This window comes from Equus quagga, chromosome 8, assembly GCF_021613505.1.
Source record: "Equus quagga isolate Etosha38 chromosome 8, UCLA_HA_Equagga_1.0, whole genome shotgun sequence".
NCBI classification, from domain to species: domain Eukaryota; kingdom Metazoa; phylum Chordata; class Mammalia; order Perissodactyla; family Equidae; genus Equus; species Equus quagga.
Genome location: NC_060274.1, coordinates 63,874,459 through 63,892,720, shown reverse-complemented (window position 1 = coordinate 63,892,720; position 18,262 = coordinate 63,874,459).

Below are 18,262 nucleotides of genomic sequence, written 5' to 3'. Positions count from 1 at the left end.
TGCCTCATGAGCCCCAAGTTGGTAACTGGTAGACTAAGGTGACTCTAAAGTCACATCAACAGAACAAAAGCCTACATTATCAATCAGTGCATCCTTCATGGCGATACCATTACGGCAATACAATACCTCCTGTTCTTGATCACATTTGCCAAAAAACTTTGCTAGAGGTAGAAAATGAGCAAAGAGGGCAATTAACTTGTTGTGTCACATTTGGGAAGATACTTCATTCATTCAAAAGAACTGATTAACTGTATACTGTGTGTCAGACATGAGTGAACAAAACAAAGAGGCCTAATATGCTAAATCTAACGACTAATGACTAATATTCTAAATGACTAATGACTAAAATCTAATGACTAATATTCTCAAATCCAACGCTTAAGATAATGTCAGATAATGGTCACTGCTGACAGGAAACATAAAAGAGGGGATTCACAGTGTCAGAGCAGTGGGGTATGGTCAGGGAAGACTGCCACTAAAGTGACATTCAAGTAGATACCTGAATGAAGAGGGAGAAAGTCACACAGGTAACCGGAGAAAGAGAGTTCCAGGCAGAAGGTTACAGCAGGTGCAAAGGTGAAAGCATGTTTGGTATTTTAGATACAAGTTTGTGTCTGGCAAGTTGGAGTCTTTAGAATTTGATTCTCGGATACTTGTTAACTTATTAACCTTGGGAACCTATAAAGCCAAGAGTCAATTCAGGCATGCCTTGTTGACCGGACCAAGATGCAGACACCCCATTAGGTCCCACAGAAAGAGCTTTCTATTTTTTTAAAACAACATCTTTACTACAGTAATTTGAAGAATTGGATCTGAAAAACAAAATCAGATACTCTATTTTGTTAAGGTACTTTGGAAAAGACTGATGATGTCTTATCTGTTACAAAATTCGTAAGACCATTTTTCTCTGAGTAGTGAGGTTAAAAGTAAATTGTACTTCCTTCTTTGCATACATTCTGTATTATTTATATTTTTACAGAGCATTTTTAGTAATTAGGGAAAATACCAAAACCATTTTCATACTCATTTTTTAAAAACATGTTACAAAACTATGTATATGTACTATATATGTAGCAAAATCCTGTTTTTATATAAAAATATAAAACCTGTGTGTACCTGTGTGTCTCTATATTTATAAATGTTTTGGTGAGGTTTTGTTTTGGCAGGGGGAGAAGGTCAATGTCTATGGAGATGTACCTGTTTATAAAAAGAAAAAAAAATTAGAAGAGCAGAAACCAAAATATTAGCCGTGGTTATATCTATGTGGTTAAATTTTTAAAAATCATTTTCTGTATTACATTTTAAACTTTTTTATTGAAGCACAACGCGCACAAAGAAAGATGCAAAACATAAACGTACAGGTCAATTAATTATCACATATAACTACCCAGGTAACCACCAACCAGATGAAGAAATAGAAGCTACCAGCACCCCAAAAGCCCCTCATGCAAACTCCTTCCACCGCTCATATCTTGACTGCTAGCACTAAAGGTTAGTTTTGCCTGGTTTTGATATTGAGATAAATAAAATCACATAATAAGTACAACTTTGGGTTTAGCTTCTTTCACAATGCTTCCTTCTGTCAATTAGATACAGTCTTTTTGGGGTTGAAGGAGGCAGAATTGTTTCAATTCTTCCTCACATAATCAGCACAAGTTACTTTCATTTTTGTCAAGTGCATTCACATAGATGCACATTTAAGCCTCACAAAATTCAGTGAAGCAAATATTCCTGTCATCACTATCCTCATTTTGTAAGGTGAGAAAACAGAGACACAGGGAGACTAGGCAAGTTGCCCACAGTCTCACATTGAATTGGAGGTGGAGATAGAATAGGATTCCAGGCTCCCATTCCTGGAGTCTAGATCCCTTACCGCCAGCTAGAGAAAAATATACACAGCTACTGTCCTCTCACATATGAAGAATACAGCTTGACCCTCTATGACATAGTGTGACACCCAACAAATTTCCTTTTTGATTTAGAAAGCATGATTTGCTACATGGCTAAGAGGGAAAACATCTTCTGGAATCTCCCTTGACCTGTACTGAACAAAGAAGAGAAGAGTTTGGATAACTTCAGCCTCTGGGTATGTGTGTTCCCAGCCTCCTCCTACCCAAGCAGTGCAGTGCACAGAACATCTCATAATCTCCTGTCCTTGCTGACTTCCTGTTTTCCCTTCCTTCTTTCCTCCCCTCCTTCCTTCCTTCCTTCCACCCTTCCTTCTCTCTTTCCTTTCTTTCTTCCTTCCTTCCACCAAATGCTTATTGAAAGTCTACTATGCACCATACACTATTCTTGGTACTTATTATCCAGCAGTAAATAAAACAGACATGGCCCTAGCCTGCTTGAAACTTACAGGCTAGCAAACTGGGGTCATTTGTAAACAAAAGATCCCAAGTGTGCTAAGTATTAAAAGCTTGTGCAGTGAACCTGGCCCAAATTAAGAGATAAATGTTTGATCAATGAATCAATGTTTGAATGAATGAACAAATAAAGAGATGGATTGACTGACCTTTAAGATTTTCGAACTCTGAGATTCTTACCGTAGCAGAATAATTAGAATTTTTTTCTGACTCCAATTTTCTATTCCTATATTGGCATGAGTGAAAAACACTGATGAAGAATTAAGCTAAATCTGTCAGTCAAAAAACTTCATAAGAAAATCAATTAAGTAGCTCAAAATCATTTCTGTACTTTCAGGGAAAAAAAAGCAGCTGCCTGATGATATTTTTAATTGAATTCAGAAGCTATTACCTACAAGAACCTTTAATTTATTCTTACCCAGTCAATTGAAAACAATTTAAGCAAAACAGAATCTGTTTTCTTCTAAATTGCAACTGAGCTGAGAGCTGTCACGCCAAGTCACCCAGTGTGAATTTCAGCAGCTGTATGATAAACACCAGTAAAAGAAACCTTTTTCTGGAATGCCAGCAGGACTGCTTTAACCAAGTTTACGCTACCAGGCAACAATCTAAGAAAACCAGTATTCTGTTGCTAATTACTCATCTAATAAGGCTAGAGAGGAAATTACAGAAAAAAGTAATCTGCTTAGTAATTCCCCCATTACTCCATCCTGAATTATCTCTTATCCACCAAACAGTGAACAGAGAAGTTTCAGAGAATCCTAGTTCTCATTAAAGTGGGGAAAGAGAGAGATTGCCTCCTTAAAGGAATGGGCTTAGCGATTCCATGCTAAGCCCTAACCCCTATAGTAATTTACAAATGTAGTGGGTGAAAGTGACAGAAAAGGAAGTCTTCCAGAGACTGGTAGAGCCACAAACCCTAAATTGATGTGAATACTGTTAGCCACATTGTAAGCTGGCCTCTACTGGCTCGTCCATTCATTCATCACCTGTGAATAAGAAAGAAAAGCTTACAGTCTAATGTGGAGGTCAGATGAGAAACAGGTACACAAATAAACAAGATAGTCAAAGATAAGTTTGTCTTAAAAAAACTGTCAAGGTGATGTGATAGAGAGTAACTTGAGAAGCCTTATTTAATAGAGTGGTTAGGAAAGGTCAGAGTATTCTTCTGGCATAAGGTTTTATGTTACAAATGTTTTCTGTGTTCTTTTTAAATCAGTCTAATCATGTTCCTGTCACATTAATTGATGTGGACTCCCAAGCACTGGAAGCTTACTCTCTTTTCCAGCCAACTCATGACGAGTCTGTGGAAAGAAAGGGAAAGGAAGGGAATTGGGGGGTGGGGGGCAGCCTTAGCAGAATGGCTGAAATGAGCCAACACAAGAATACAAGGAGAAAACTCACTTCTTCCTTTATGATCATGGTATAGGCAAAAATTCCTGAGAGAGGCTAGCAAACCAAGAATATTAAAAAAAAAATTGAAAAACTGGATTTCATCAAAATTCAAAGCTTTTGCTCTTAGAAAGACACCATTTAAGAAATGAAAAGGCAGATCACAGATTGGAAGAAAATATTTAATGTATATCCAAAATATTATGTGTATATGTATCCAATATATATCTGTATGTGTAAATATAACATATATGACATATGTATGTATCACGTCATATGTACCTGGAAAAGGACACATAAAGAACATAGAAAGAACTCTCAGACAGCAATAATAAGAAGGCAAACAACCCAGTTTTTAACTAGACAAAAGATGTGAACAGGAACTTCACAAAAGAGGATACATAAATGGCCAATATCACATGAAAAGATACTCAGCACCATTAGTCATTAGAGAAGTACAAATTAAAACCACAGTGAGATATCTCTTCATACCCACTAGAATGGGTAAAGTGAAAAAGAGGACCCATACCAAGTGATGGTAAGGATGTGGAAAAACTCTCATATACTGCTGATAGCACACACAAACTTGTATACAATGTTCATAAAAGCTTTATTTACAATAGCCAAAAACTAGAAACAGTCCTACTGCCCATCACAGGTGAATGGATAAACAAGTAGTGTTGTATCCATAGGGTGGAATACTAATCAGTAATAAAATGAATGAACTATTCATACATACAACAACATGGATGAATCTCAAAAACATGCTGAGAAAAATAAGCCAGGCACAAAAGTACATGCTGTAGGGTATCATTTATATGCGATTCTAGAAAAAAGGAAATCCCCTCTATAAGTAATAAGCAGATCAGTGGTTGCCTGGGGCTGGGGTCAGAGGAAACTGACTGCAAAAGGACACGAAGGAAATTTTAGGGGTGATGGAAATGTTCTATCTTAACTGTGATGGTGGTTGCACAGATGTATACATTTGTCAAAACTCTAAAAATGTGCACGTAAAAAGATCACATTTTATTGTATGTAAATAATAATAAAGTTGATTTTAACTCAATGAAGTTGATTTTTAAAAATTAGCTTCTTTCAAAAAGTAGTCTTAATGTTTTTTCATAGCACTGGTGTAGGTGTGTTATTTATCAGATCAATTCACAGAATTTGAAATTGGAAAGCTAGGCAGACATGGAGCCAAGATCACCACCACAGCCCCAAAATATTCGCAGGCAGAGTTTACCAAATTTATCATATCAGCCTTGAAAAATGCTCTGTGAAAAGAAAAAAGTCTCTAGTTGGTCCAATAGACTGCAGAAAGACAGAATATTCTATCTATAGATTCACATTATACATTACCATAAATATGGTTCTCAAAGTCCTACAGTAAATAAATATCTATTTATGCCAGCCTTTCTTAACTTACTTGATCAAGGAATACCTAGTGGAATACAGTTTGGGAATGCTAAATTAGTTGATCAATTTCAATCTGGAAGGAAGTGTCTTAGAGTTTTTAATCACCAATACATATTTTAAATCTCAAAAAAGAGCAATTTAGTATGTAGCATTTTGCACATGTATTTGAGCACGGTACTCTTTTTCCAGCAGCATCTTGCAAAGTTGCTGTTCCTTTCCATTTTTCTTCCAAAATCATTTTTCTAGGGTTCTTCCAAAGATCTTGGTCCTTGACTCTATCCTTATAAACAATTTGGCCAAATGGCAAAAACAAGATTGTCAAATTTCCAGATGATACAAACTTTTTTTTTATTCACTAAGATCTGGATAGGCAAGATTGATGAAATTGTTTTTTAAAAATCTCCTTTGGGTTTGAAGAATCAATTAGTTGAGTGCATATGTTTTGTAGGGGACAGAGGAGAGCTTGCTTTGGCATTTTAGTTGATAATAAACTCAACCAAAAGTATAATGTTGTGGCATCAAAAGCCAATTCAGCTGTAGTCTCCACTGTTAAGAGAATGGTGCCAAGAAATAAGAAGTAAAAGAGCATTGTAGATAAGTACCACTGTAGATCCACAAGACGGTGAAAGGTCTGGGAACGACGTCAAAGGATGAGTGTTCAAAATCTGGGGAAAAAAAATACACAGGGATAATAGTATTTGCCTCTAAATACATGGGGAAATTTCATAAATGTCATTCAGGCATCTTGATTGCCAGCTTCTAGGCCTAGTTTTATTTATTTATTTATTTGTTTGTTTTTTGAGGAAGATTAGCCCTGAGCTAACTACTGCCAATCCTCCTCTTTTTGCTGAGGAAGATTAGTCCTGAGCTAACATCCGTGCCCATCTTCCACCACAGCATGGCTTTTGCTAAGCGGCCCCATGTCCGCACCTGGGATCCAAACTGGCGAACCCCAGGCTACTGAGAGGTGGAACGTGCGAACTTAACCGCTGCGCCACTGGGCCACAGGCCTATTTTTAAAAGCTGTGATTGTACCTAACTAGGACTATCTTAACCAGAATGAAAATTTGTTCACAAAATCCACAGGATCTGGAAGGGTCAGGTTCAGAAAGTATGGAGGGAGCTCTGGGACAGGGTAGCCAGAAGCCCAGCAGGAGTAAAGATACAGGAGAAATCTGGTGCACACACCTCCGACACTGTCACTAATGATGAATGACCAGCCCCTGCCCCCAGGTTCTTGCAGTTACAGCACTCACTCAAGATTCAAAACCCCATTAGAGAACAGTCAATGAGTTAAACCAAAATCACATGCCTGGCCCTGGCTGGAGTTATTTTGAGTTCTTCCAGAGAACAGAACTAGCAGCAATGAGACAGTGTCTGGGACACCGTAAGGATGTCCCTGCTCGGAGAAAGAGTTTGTACTAAATGAACTCTTATCAAAGATTCTTTCTCAATGTGGGAAAGGCAACAATTACTTAGACTCATTCAGTGAAAACTTTAAAATCAATAATGAACAAACAAGGAGATTTGAGGAATAGAATGCACCTTACAGGTCATCTACAACATCATTTAATCTTTTTCTACATGGAAACTGGGACCTAGGGAGATCAACTGATTTTTTTCAGGGACTCTCAATGAGTGCATATCAAAATAAACATGGACCCAAGATCTCCGTTCCTTCAACCCATCCTTATCTGTTATAAAATACTGCTGCCTTTTTCAACTGAACAATCTCAGTTATGGAAATGTAAAATTTATTAAGATCTCCAAATCTACTCATTTTTGTTAATAGAATTAATGTGAACACAGGAAAGTATGGTCATGTGGAGAAGGAGGAGGTTGTGGGGAGAGATGGAGACAAGATAAAAAAATCCATTCAAACTTAAAAGAATTAATTTTTCTGATATGACCTCTAATTTACAAACATGTCCTTGGTTTTGATGCTAATGGTTTTGGTGCCAACTTTTTCTGGTAATTAAAGTTTGAGTGTTTAAGGAGAAACAAAGCCTTTGACTACTAGCAAGACCTTAGGAAAATGTCACTGTGAAGGCAAATTATTTTTCATCTGCTTAGTAAACTTTTTGACTGAGGAAAAATCAATACTTTACCAATTCTTCTTGCAGGTGTTGTTTGTCTGATACGTCTCCTATGTCATCTGGAAACAACAGTTTAAACACTACTTTAATGAGAAAAATCGCCCATGGCTAGTCTGACACTGCCTTAAACAGATTTGTAGCTGATAAGTGACTGATAAGATGTTTGCTTGAAACATTTTTTGAAGGACAAATCCATTATTTGTTGCCACTTTTTCCAAGATCCACAGAGAAATTAGCTTTAATTATTCCTTTGGTTGCCAGAAGATAGCAAATCTTCCTTTCTTGAGAAAGAGGGGCAAACACTACTAGTTACTGGTTTTGAGCAATTCTTTCATAAATCAAAATTTTGAAACTAGCAGATTAAACCATTAGACAGCTTTCTCTGAAGGACAGAGTACCTCATATTAATTCTTCCTCCTCAATGTAGAGGCAGAAAAAATATAAGGGTTTCCTTAAGCATTGTGTCAAAATATCAAGATAAAACGTGAAAATCTCAATCATTCAGAGACTTCATGTATATGCCTAATAACTCTGTGGCCTCCCACTTCTTTTCAAATTCATATAAGGTATAGATTCTCCAACTGTTCCCACCCTGAAACATAGTGTCCATTAGCAGCCAAGGAAGTAGCATAATCCAGAAGCATTCATTTGAAAGAAAATTAAAAGAAAAATAAGAAAGAAGAAGGGACATTAAGGGACTGGGAAGGAGAGGTCATCCAAAAATTGGGGCCCTTCATCACCATTCTCTCCATAAAATTTCTGGGTGCTGTGGGGGACTGGCATTGACCACCTAAAGATATGTCTCTTTGGCATGAGGATTATTTGGGGCTGGCTACTCTTAATAAACTGCAGACGGGAAGGAGGCTCTGAGGAGTGGAACTTGCTTGCTCTTTGTTAGGAGACATTTACATTGTAAAGGAAATCGCCATCTGTAAAGGTGTCTCCCTTTCTGTACCAGGAAGAAGGGGGGGATGACCTTATCTCTAGAAACTCTTAATCAATGCCAAAGGCAAGGACTTAAATCTGCATTTGTTTACTGTACTCGTGTGGTAATCTCCCATGATCGCCTCCCCCTCCACCCCCAACATCCTCCTTTATCGTTAGCTGAAGATGATATTTAAGGTGGTAGCTTCAGCCATTTTGGCGAGTTGCTCAGGTTGCGTGAGCCTCTCCCATGTATACATGTTATAAAGCTTTGTTTAATTTTCTCCTGCTACTCTGTCTCATGCAAATTTAATTCGTTCTCCAGCCAGAAGAACCCACGGTGGGTAGAGGAAATGTCTTCTTCCCCTACAGTGCCTTCCTTAATAACAACTAGAAGGTCCTCTATTCTGCTGCTCAGCAGCTCCAGTGGAGACACCTCTTCCTCTCAGAGTATGAATCCTACCATTTGGCTGATTTAGACACTGTTGGTGACAGCCTGTTCACCACCCATAACACCACAGGTCAGAGGGTAATCATTGTTTCTTCTGAGCTGGCTCAGTTTTCTTAGAGTGGAGCTCCCACTGGGCAAGCTCCCGTGCAGCAATCGACTTCTTTCTCACTCAAATTTCATAATTCACCTCAGGATTTTGGTCATGACCTCGCTTTACATCCCTGATGTTTCAAGAGGAGGTGCTCATACTGAACTAACTCTGGGAATCATGCGGGAGGAACACTGTTTGCACAGCACTTTTCAAAATAATATTGTGGCAAGCTTCCCAATTCTCAGCCATAGCATCCTGTGGAAACAGCAAAATTGTTTAAAAAGCCAACAACTGCTTTGAATTAGAACAATTCTGCGGGGGCCCAGGGCAGCAAAGTTTTTATTCCTAGAATCTAGAATAGTGGTCTTCTTAAACCATAATCCAGATGGATCTGAAACAAAAAGTTTGACCCCCCAATCAATCTCACTTATGAAAGCATGCTTTTTTTCTTTATTCTATTTCATTTAATGCAGGTTGTGACCCATTAAACTGATTTCATGACCAATTCATTGGTCACAACCCACAATCTAAAAACCACTGCTCTAGAACATGGAGAATTTCTCTCCTAATCTGAAGTCATTTCAGGCGGCAATGTTTTAAAGATTCTAAAGCAATGCTGCACATTAGAGCCACCTGAGATGTTCTATAAAAACGCAGATGGCTGGATCCCCAAGCTAGAGATTCTGATTCAATTGGTGCCAAGCATCAGTCATATGCAAAAGTTCTCCAGGTAATTCTCATGTGTGGCCAGGATTAGAAACCATTGTTCTAGTCGAAAGCAACTAATAAGAAAACCCATTATTGCAATACACTTTTTGTGTGTGTGTGAGGAAGACTGGCCCTGAGCTAACTCTATGCCAATCTTCCTGTATTTTATGTGGGATGCCGCCTCAGCATGGCTTGACCAGCGGTGCTCAGTCTGCGCCCAGGATCCGAACCTGCAAACCCTGGGCCCCCCGGAGCAGAGCACACAAACTGAACCACTACACTACCAGGCCAGCTTCACAATACACTTTTTAAAAGAATCTCTCCTTGTAAAGTTATTCTACATGATATAAATTTGCCAATCAACAAGTTGTTTATCATTTTGCCATATTCAGTACAGGATGATCTTTAAAGCACTTTTACATCTTTTCCCACTTGACCAGGAGAATTCCCAAAGGCCAAGAGGCCTGACCACTTGGCCTCTTGCCTTGGACACCGTGTCAAGGAAGGCATGGGTTATTTCAGAGCCACCTTGGTCCGTGTGACCTTTCCTCTAGTGAGCTTTATTTCCATGAACAGAAACTAGATGCCTGAGGGCTGATGCACGGAAAGTGACTGCTGCTCCACGGCAGTGACCCTTCACCTACTAAACTTCCCCTTGTTGACTCCAGCACCAGGCAGCCAGGCGGTGCAGCCCAGGCTGTGGGGGTGGGACTGACCTCTCACCCACTTAGCCAGAGAGAGGCCAGGCATCTGCTTAGCTTCAACAAAATGGGTTATGTTTCTTCCTTCCAACACAATGTTGATGAAAATTGTGTGTGACAGAGAGTAGCTTGATCTTTATTTTTAAGCAAGAAATGAATCTATGAATTAGTGCCGTAGCAAAGGAAAACAATCCCTATGCTCCAAAACACAGTGCATTTTGAGGTGCCTATTTGTTGAAAGAAGAGGTGGGAGAACCCTACTGTAAAAGGGGTAAAAGGAAGAAGAAAGATGGGGAGCCCCACACCTTTCCTCTTTGCACTCAGCACTGACTGTTGAAATGCAGCCAGGCCCCTTGCATCAATCAAGAACATAAACATGCTGCCCAAGCTCAGCAGTGCCGGATCCATAAATTTATTTCCAAAACAGAAGGACCAAAACAGGAAAGGGGTGTGTGTCTGTGTTATTACTGTTAAAGCTAAAGACGGTCTAGTTTTCTCTCTGGCAAAGTCTAACCAATGCTCTAGACATGAGTGGAGACTAGAAAAAAAAAAAAAAATCAGTGTCCTTGAAGAAACAAACTGTTGAGTTTCCAGCATCTTTTTGGTTTGTTTTCAAACTCAGTTTCACACAGTTGCCTGGTTTTGGCCAAGAGGACAAACAGCCAGTCTTAGTTCTAAAGTGTCAGAAAGGTTTAAAAAACCTTCAGATTCTCAAGCCCCAGAAGAGTGTGCAAAGATTTCTGTTTAAGCTGACGTTTAGAAAACCCATGTTTCCTACCAGCTATGTGACTTAGGTGACTTATTGTCTCCTCTGCCTCAGTTTCTCCTCTGCAAGTGAAAGTGCTGGATTAAATGAATGATTTTCATCATGCCTTTGACAGTCTCATTAAGGGGCATTTCTTCCAAATGGAAAGGGGAGGGCGGGGGCAGGGGTGCTGCAGGCCAAAATGTGGAGGCTGCTCGGACCCCCAGCCCAGGAACAACAAGCCGTTGCATCTCCCAAAACTGATTCACTGATTCTCTGATCTCTAGAGTGCGTGTTGAGAAGAATCCTAAGGATGTTATGATCTATTATTGGTGGTGTCAGCCACACTTGGAGAGGGAGGGACTACCTGCTTGTGCAACATGTACTTTCTTAAACTAGTATTTTCAAAAACAGAAAATTTTAGTTTGACATCTGGGTGTCTGTCCTTTTCCTGCTAAGCATATACGTATACAATGCATTGCACATTACTAATAGGCCAATACACATGAATGGATTGAATTAACCAGGGACTAAAGAGTATTTGTATAACTGATTAAATTTTCCTATTTTTAAGTGGCTATTCAGTGAGATGTTGATACAGTTTTGACCACCCTCTGCACTGGGTTAAGCAGAGAAATCAAAAAAGGAAGTGACCTAAAATTTGTCTCCCTGATGACCTGGTGCCTGATTGTGTTCCTTACATTATCTAGAACATCAGAAAAGTTTGTCTAAGGCAGCCAGTCAGTGCTACACAAACCAAGGCTGGACTTTAGCAAAACTTAGAGTTTTCCAAGTAAAAGATTTCTATTTGGACTCTGTGGTGTGGGTGTGTGGGGGTAGGGGGAGAAGACACGTCCTGTTTGGTGATAGTCTTAGGAAATTCAGACAATGATCAGCAATCAGAGAAAAGGAACAAGTCACAGAACTGGAAGCAAAGTTTCAGCTGACAGCAGCTCAATGCCAGTGCACAGAAGACAATGGAAAGGAATGATAAGGGAGAGAAAGAGCTGACTGCTGGCTCCTCAGGTCTGGAATCTCCAAGCCTCTTGGAACAGATGTCCAAGGGGGTTAGAAGTAGAAGGCAGGAGAGTGACAGACCCAATTCCTTGTCCCCATTCTGCCTTCCAATTTGGTCAAAAGCCTATTTTGAACAGATATCTGCCAAATTCTTCTGCCTTTTCTTTTTCTACACCTATTTTCATTTTAACTTTTGAAACAACATTTATTTTCCCTATAATTAAGAAGTAACATGTTTCATTGTTTAACATTTGGAAAAGCACCAAAAAGGCAAATAAAAATAATTCTGCCACCCAAAAATAACCAGTATGGACGTTCTGAGGTGTTTTCTTTATACATATGTTTATGCATATGTTTGTGCATATAATACTCAAAATATTATCCATGTATGTTTTCCACCAACATTTTTATTATCCCATGACCCCCTCTCTCATTTGGGCAGCTGGACCATGACTCACAAAAAGAGCCAAAAATACTTACACAAGTTTGGGAGATCTGCTTTACTAAGGAATAGAGATACATGTTTTGTTTTTCTTTCTCAGATCCACAAAAACCTATGTATGGTTTCTAGGATCCTTCCACTAAGCCCCTCTTAGGATTCATTTGAGCTGTTGTCAAGTTTCTCTCAACTTTAATTCTCTTCTGCACCCCCAAAACCGGAGAATCTCTTCTAGTTTGAGAGGTAATAGTGGGAACCTTGATGTGATTTACTGCACATTTACTATGCTCCAAATTCCTTCAAGGCCTTGGTCTTTGAAACTCATTTTCTGCACCAAGACCCAAAACATGGCAAGAGTAGAAATGGCTGCATGAGGGATTAGGTAGACAGGACTGAATCAACCTTCTAGAGCTTCCTGTAGGCCAGTGTGGTACAGTCATGACAGAGGGTCACTGAGGAGGATGGGGTGTGAGACTACCGTGCAGTACACTTCAGGAACAGCAGAATGAAATGCTGCTCATGTACCCAAGAGCAAACAGAGGCCACAGTAAAAGAACCAGACCCAAAGAGGTCTTTTGGATGAGAATGAGGGATGATGGAGCAGCAATTTGCATGAACAAATAATCTAGGACCTGATTTAATGAGAAACATCTTAATGGAAGCTATCATGGCTAGATGACACCAAGCACTAGATGTCCATCTGCCCTGATACCTTGGGCCTATATGAGCTCCTGGGAACATGGATGCGGCCCTGAAGGAAAGAATGGTAAAATCTCACATTAACCAAAGGGCCTTATAATAGACATTAAATTGACTTACAGGAAGGAAAAAAAAAAAAATGTTGGCACTTTCACATTTGGCATTTATGGACTGAAATTTGTACCCACTCTCTATATTTTGAATGGCTTAACTAGGATTGGTTCACTCAGTGAGTGAAACAGAGAGAGAGTGAGCCAGGAGTTTCCCTAAGCGTATAATTATGGTGTTGGACCCTGGAGACCACACTGGGTGAGAGGAGAAGAGAAGACATAAGAACAATAAGGAAGGCAAAATGGGAGTCTCAGTGAGCCTGAGGTACTGTACTTCAGATAATGGTTGAGTCAAATACTCCAGGAGCATAGGAAGTGGTCTGCGGGGAGTGGAATACTTGCTTGTGATATTTTGGATCTGGTGGTATTATTTGTCAAGACAAGTTCTAGCTGAGGTGGGCTGTAGATAGATTTTAATAAAGTAAAGAGATTGATGAATTGAGGGGTGAAAGTGTAGATGGATCATCCACAGTAATGTTGAAACCAACAAGAATGATGACAGGAATCATACTGGCAAGGTAGCAGCCAGGTTCTCCACAAAGGTAGTTGGTGGTATCGTCTGATGCCTTGTCTTCAAAGGTCCTGTGATTGTAAAGGAGAATGAAGGAGTGATGTTTTGAGTGCTGAAAGGTAACAAACAAGGTTTGGAAGGAGGAGGACACCCATCTCGCCTTCAGGCCATGAAATATTTTGCGTTGAAGGGAAAAGCCACATCCACTTAAGAGGTTGCATTGAGACATGGTGTCCTCAAGTTGTAGCAAGAATATAAAGGGAATATTCAGAGAAGAAATTGGGAATGTAGGAACTTTGAAGACAAATGCTGAGTTCCAGAAGGCAAAATGGAAGTGTTTGGAAGAAGAGCAAAGAGTGAGAGACTAGGTCAGGTTAGGGGACACACAAAACAACCTGGAGAAGAGACTAGTCAAAGATGGAACTGAAGGGAAGAAATGTCAAGTGGTACCTGAGTTAAATCAGGACTTGAGGCATGATAAATCTGGTCCAGGTAGACTCTGAGGTCACAGTACAATATAGAATCCAGAGAACCATTTAGCAGCACTATGTGGAACCAAATGTCCACTGTTCACTCCTGCACCTAAATGTGTTACGGCAGCTGGGGGAGAGGGATCCCACCAGGAACACAGGCTGCAAAAAGGCCTGAGCACTTATTATCTCCTGCAGTGTTATGGTAGACAGAGGAAAAATATCTCACAGGGAAGTAAAGATGCTTGTTCCTTGGTTAGTAGTAAGAGCAGCAAAAGAAGAAGAAAGGGATAAAGGTGAGAATGAAGGAAGTAAGGAAGCAAGGAATCTAGGTTGGATAGGGAAGAAACGGAAAACAGAAGATGAATGATATATCATTAGCAAAAGGGATAGCCAAGGCCAGAAGATCTTTATGAATGCCACAACAGGGTTAGAGAGAGAGTGGGAATGAGCCAATGGAAAAAGAGGAGACAGTGGGTTGGGATCAAGGAGAAGGGAATCACTAGCCTTCATGTTTTCAGAGGTAAGATAGTCCTGACTGATAATCAGGCATGCGAAGTGGCCACAGGAGTGGGTAACAGAAATGCAATGGGTGTCAAGGTCACTGGGATCAAGGAGTTCAAGGAACTATGAGGACAGAGAGTTAGATAATTCATCCACCTGGCTTTTGAAGTTGTCCAGGATTATACCGTTCTTCAGAGCCCCAGATCAACCTTTCAATCCAGTGGCAGTAGGCCAAGATAACCATGGCTGGACCATTATCACTCATTGCTCAGCATTTATTTCTAGAAACGCTATCTTCACTTTACCCTCCCAATCCTTTGCATTCAGGCAAAATGGAGTCACACAGGACCACTGGAACTATCAGTGGCACAGTTAGCAATAGCAGTGGTCTAGTTCCTAGCTGGCTCAATCCACTGATGTTTCATCCCATAATCCCATGGGACAAGGAAAAACATAAGGACAAATAAGTGACAGAGAACAACCTTTCCCAGAGCAATGTATACACTGTTCATTTGGTCAAGAACTATTACCGGCTTTAGTATAAAGCACTGAGCCATGCACCATGGAGAATATAATAAGGAGGTATTAAAATAAGAAGTGAGAGTTCCTCCCTCCACACATCTCAAACACTATGATTGAGTGTTTGGCGGTGTTCCTTCCCAGAATCTACCATGCATATATCAACCCATATTCACATAAACAGTTTTACTTTTTCTTTCTTTCTTAAAGAAAAATTGGACCATACTGTATACACATTGGTCTGTGACATGCTTTTTACAATTAATAAAATATAGAGGGCAATATTCTAACATATAGACAGTGTCAGTCTAGGTCCTCTGGTAAGCAAATGCTGAGACAGGAGTGCAGAAGATTTGGGGTGGTTTTTGGGTTTTTTTGGTAGAAACAAAAACATACATTTACTAAATCAGTGGCTGTATAACACATACCTGGGACCATAACAATCTGCTCTAGGTAAAAGACCACGTCCAGCAAAGCAGTTTCCATAAGGGATACTACTCCATTTATTTATAGTAATCTATAGTCATTCACAAGAAACCATCCAGTTTCCCCATGAATTCAATGGAGATATGATGGAACTACCACCCTTGAGATACGTATAAGGATGGAATTGATCTCCATCATTCCCACCAGGATGCCATATTGCTTTTTATTGTTATCTTAGAGGCAGTTTCAGAGGCTTATACTTGGCCTTCCCCACTGTGACAGCTCTAACCCCAAAGGCCAAGGACCTAATGTGGGATTATTCTAAATGCCAATTGCCAAGCATGTAAATCACAGTTATTCATTCAAGGACCAGGGAAATGACCTCTGTCTCTGCCCAGCATAGGACTGTTTTAATGGGAAATGTTTACTCTGGAGCTCTCAGCTGGGTTGGCTGAGAAATGACCTGTGGGAGTCTAAGGGGGAGAACGCAGTATGGGGTCGGGAAAGCTTTCAGACTGTGGTGCATATATGATACCTGTGAAAGGAAAGGGAGCATGGGAAGCAGAATGGAGCAGGGACGGCCTCAGACCACATTGAAATTTGACAAAGCCTCAGCCAACAAGGAGAGGTCCTCAGAGCAAAGAATTCCCATTGGCAGAGTTTCACATTGAGGAGAAATAGCTAGCCCCAGATGCTTATCCATCACTGGGGGCTGCTTGGGAAGAGGATCACCTTGGTTCAAATGCCGTGTGGATCCCAAAGGTGCTGCAGTGGGACGCTGTCAGCTAACTGCACTCCTTCCAACTGACAGCAAGGATTTTAGTGCATGCATGTATTAGTTATTTATTCATTTCCCCAAGCTGTTTGTTTTCAAATTATTGTTCTTACAGGTAATACTGCAATGAACAATCTTGTACATATCTTTAGGCTCTCTGTTGGCAAAACTGTAGAATAAGTTTCTAGAAGTGGAATGGCTAAAACATCACGTAACTATTCTTAAAATTTTTATGGATTTCAATTGCCTTCCAAAACATTTTTGCCAATTTTACACTCCCACAAATAGTATAGTAGAGGGCTCATTTCCCCAGGACTTGCCAACATGAGATGTTATTAGCCTTTTTTGTTACTTGCCAATCTAATGGTAGAACAATGATGTCTAATTATCTTTTTACTTTTTCCTTTCCTACTCACTCATTAGTTTAGGCATGTTTCTATGTGTTTATGACGCCGTTGGTTTTCTTCCTTATTTTTCATTTCCTTTGCTCACCTTCCCTTATTGCTTTGTTTTTAAAAGCAAACATGAAACACAATTGAGAAATTTCTTGGGGGAAAAAGAATGCTAAACTTGTATTTGAAGCTGAGACAAAAATTCTTCTTGTCTTACCACAAAAAGTCAAGATGTGTTAGCTTTAGGATTCACTTGGTTTTTTCGGATAACATTGGAGCTACAGGTGCAAAAAAAAACCTTTTTGCTTTGGTGTTGCTTTAGTGAGGGGAAGGACTGGGGCCTTGATAAGAATAAAGAGGCCAAGAATGAAAAGAAGGGCTGCTCCAGAGGGAAGCGTTGTGCATGGACAGAGGTGAGATGTAGCTGTAGGCTAACAGGAGAGGGGGCCTTGTGTGAAGAAAGTGGGGAGAGAGTCTCACCATCTAGCTTCATTTCCCAGCAATGGCTTAATAGCCCTTGAGTTCTCACCCTCCCTTCACTCATAATTACAGCCATGACTGTTTCCCTGGTGGTTTCTCATTAATTCAAAGTGTTCTCACACAAACTCATCATTTGTGTTCCCTCCTCAGTCAACTTACCATTTTCTTCTGGCTCTTTTTAACTTCTCTGCTTCTGTTAATGAAATCATCCCCACCCAGTAGCACAGGCTTAGAACATCAGAGAACTTTTTTTTGCCTTCCTTCTCGGCTTTGACAAAGCCTAGAGATCTTACTAACAAAATGGCCCTTTCAGTGCTCTCTCCCCATTGCCCCAACACCTTTCCTCTTTGTCTGCCTATGAACCTTTGTTCAACCTTTACAACTCAGACATGTCACCTCCTCCAAGGAAGTCTTTCCTAACTGCTTTTTTCTTTGGATTATTTACATGTCTTTCTTCCATCTTTGAAGACAGGGATTATGCCTTTTTCATCTTTATGTCCCCAGCACCCATCATAGTAGCTTCAACATGGCTTCAACGGTTCCATGTTGCCTGCTCCAAGAATCTAAAAGTCCTCTTACTAGCATCGAAAGCTTTCATGATATAACCCTAATCTTCCATTTGCTCCTCCCATCGGGTACTCCAGGCTAAATTAGTCATTATTTCTCCACTATATCCCTCGCTCCTACTTCTGGATTTTTGCTCAGTCTTAGACATCCTTCCTCACTGTCTACCAATAATTTGCTAAAATCTTGCTCATCATTTTAAGGTCATCGCAAAAGCCAGTTCTCAGAGGAAGCATTCCTGAATCCCCAACATAGCTCTTCCTCCAAATACCCGTGAGCACCATTAACATCACCACCGTTCAGCACTGTAACTATCACCACCCACATGACAAATTGATCAAATCTCTCTTATGAACTGTTTTTACATGCATTTAATTGTAAGCTTTTTGCCCTGAGGATTAAATGAAAGTCTCGTAAATTAAAAAAATAATAATTGACCATTGTTTCCCATCACCAACTATTAGTCTGA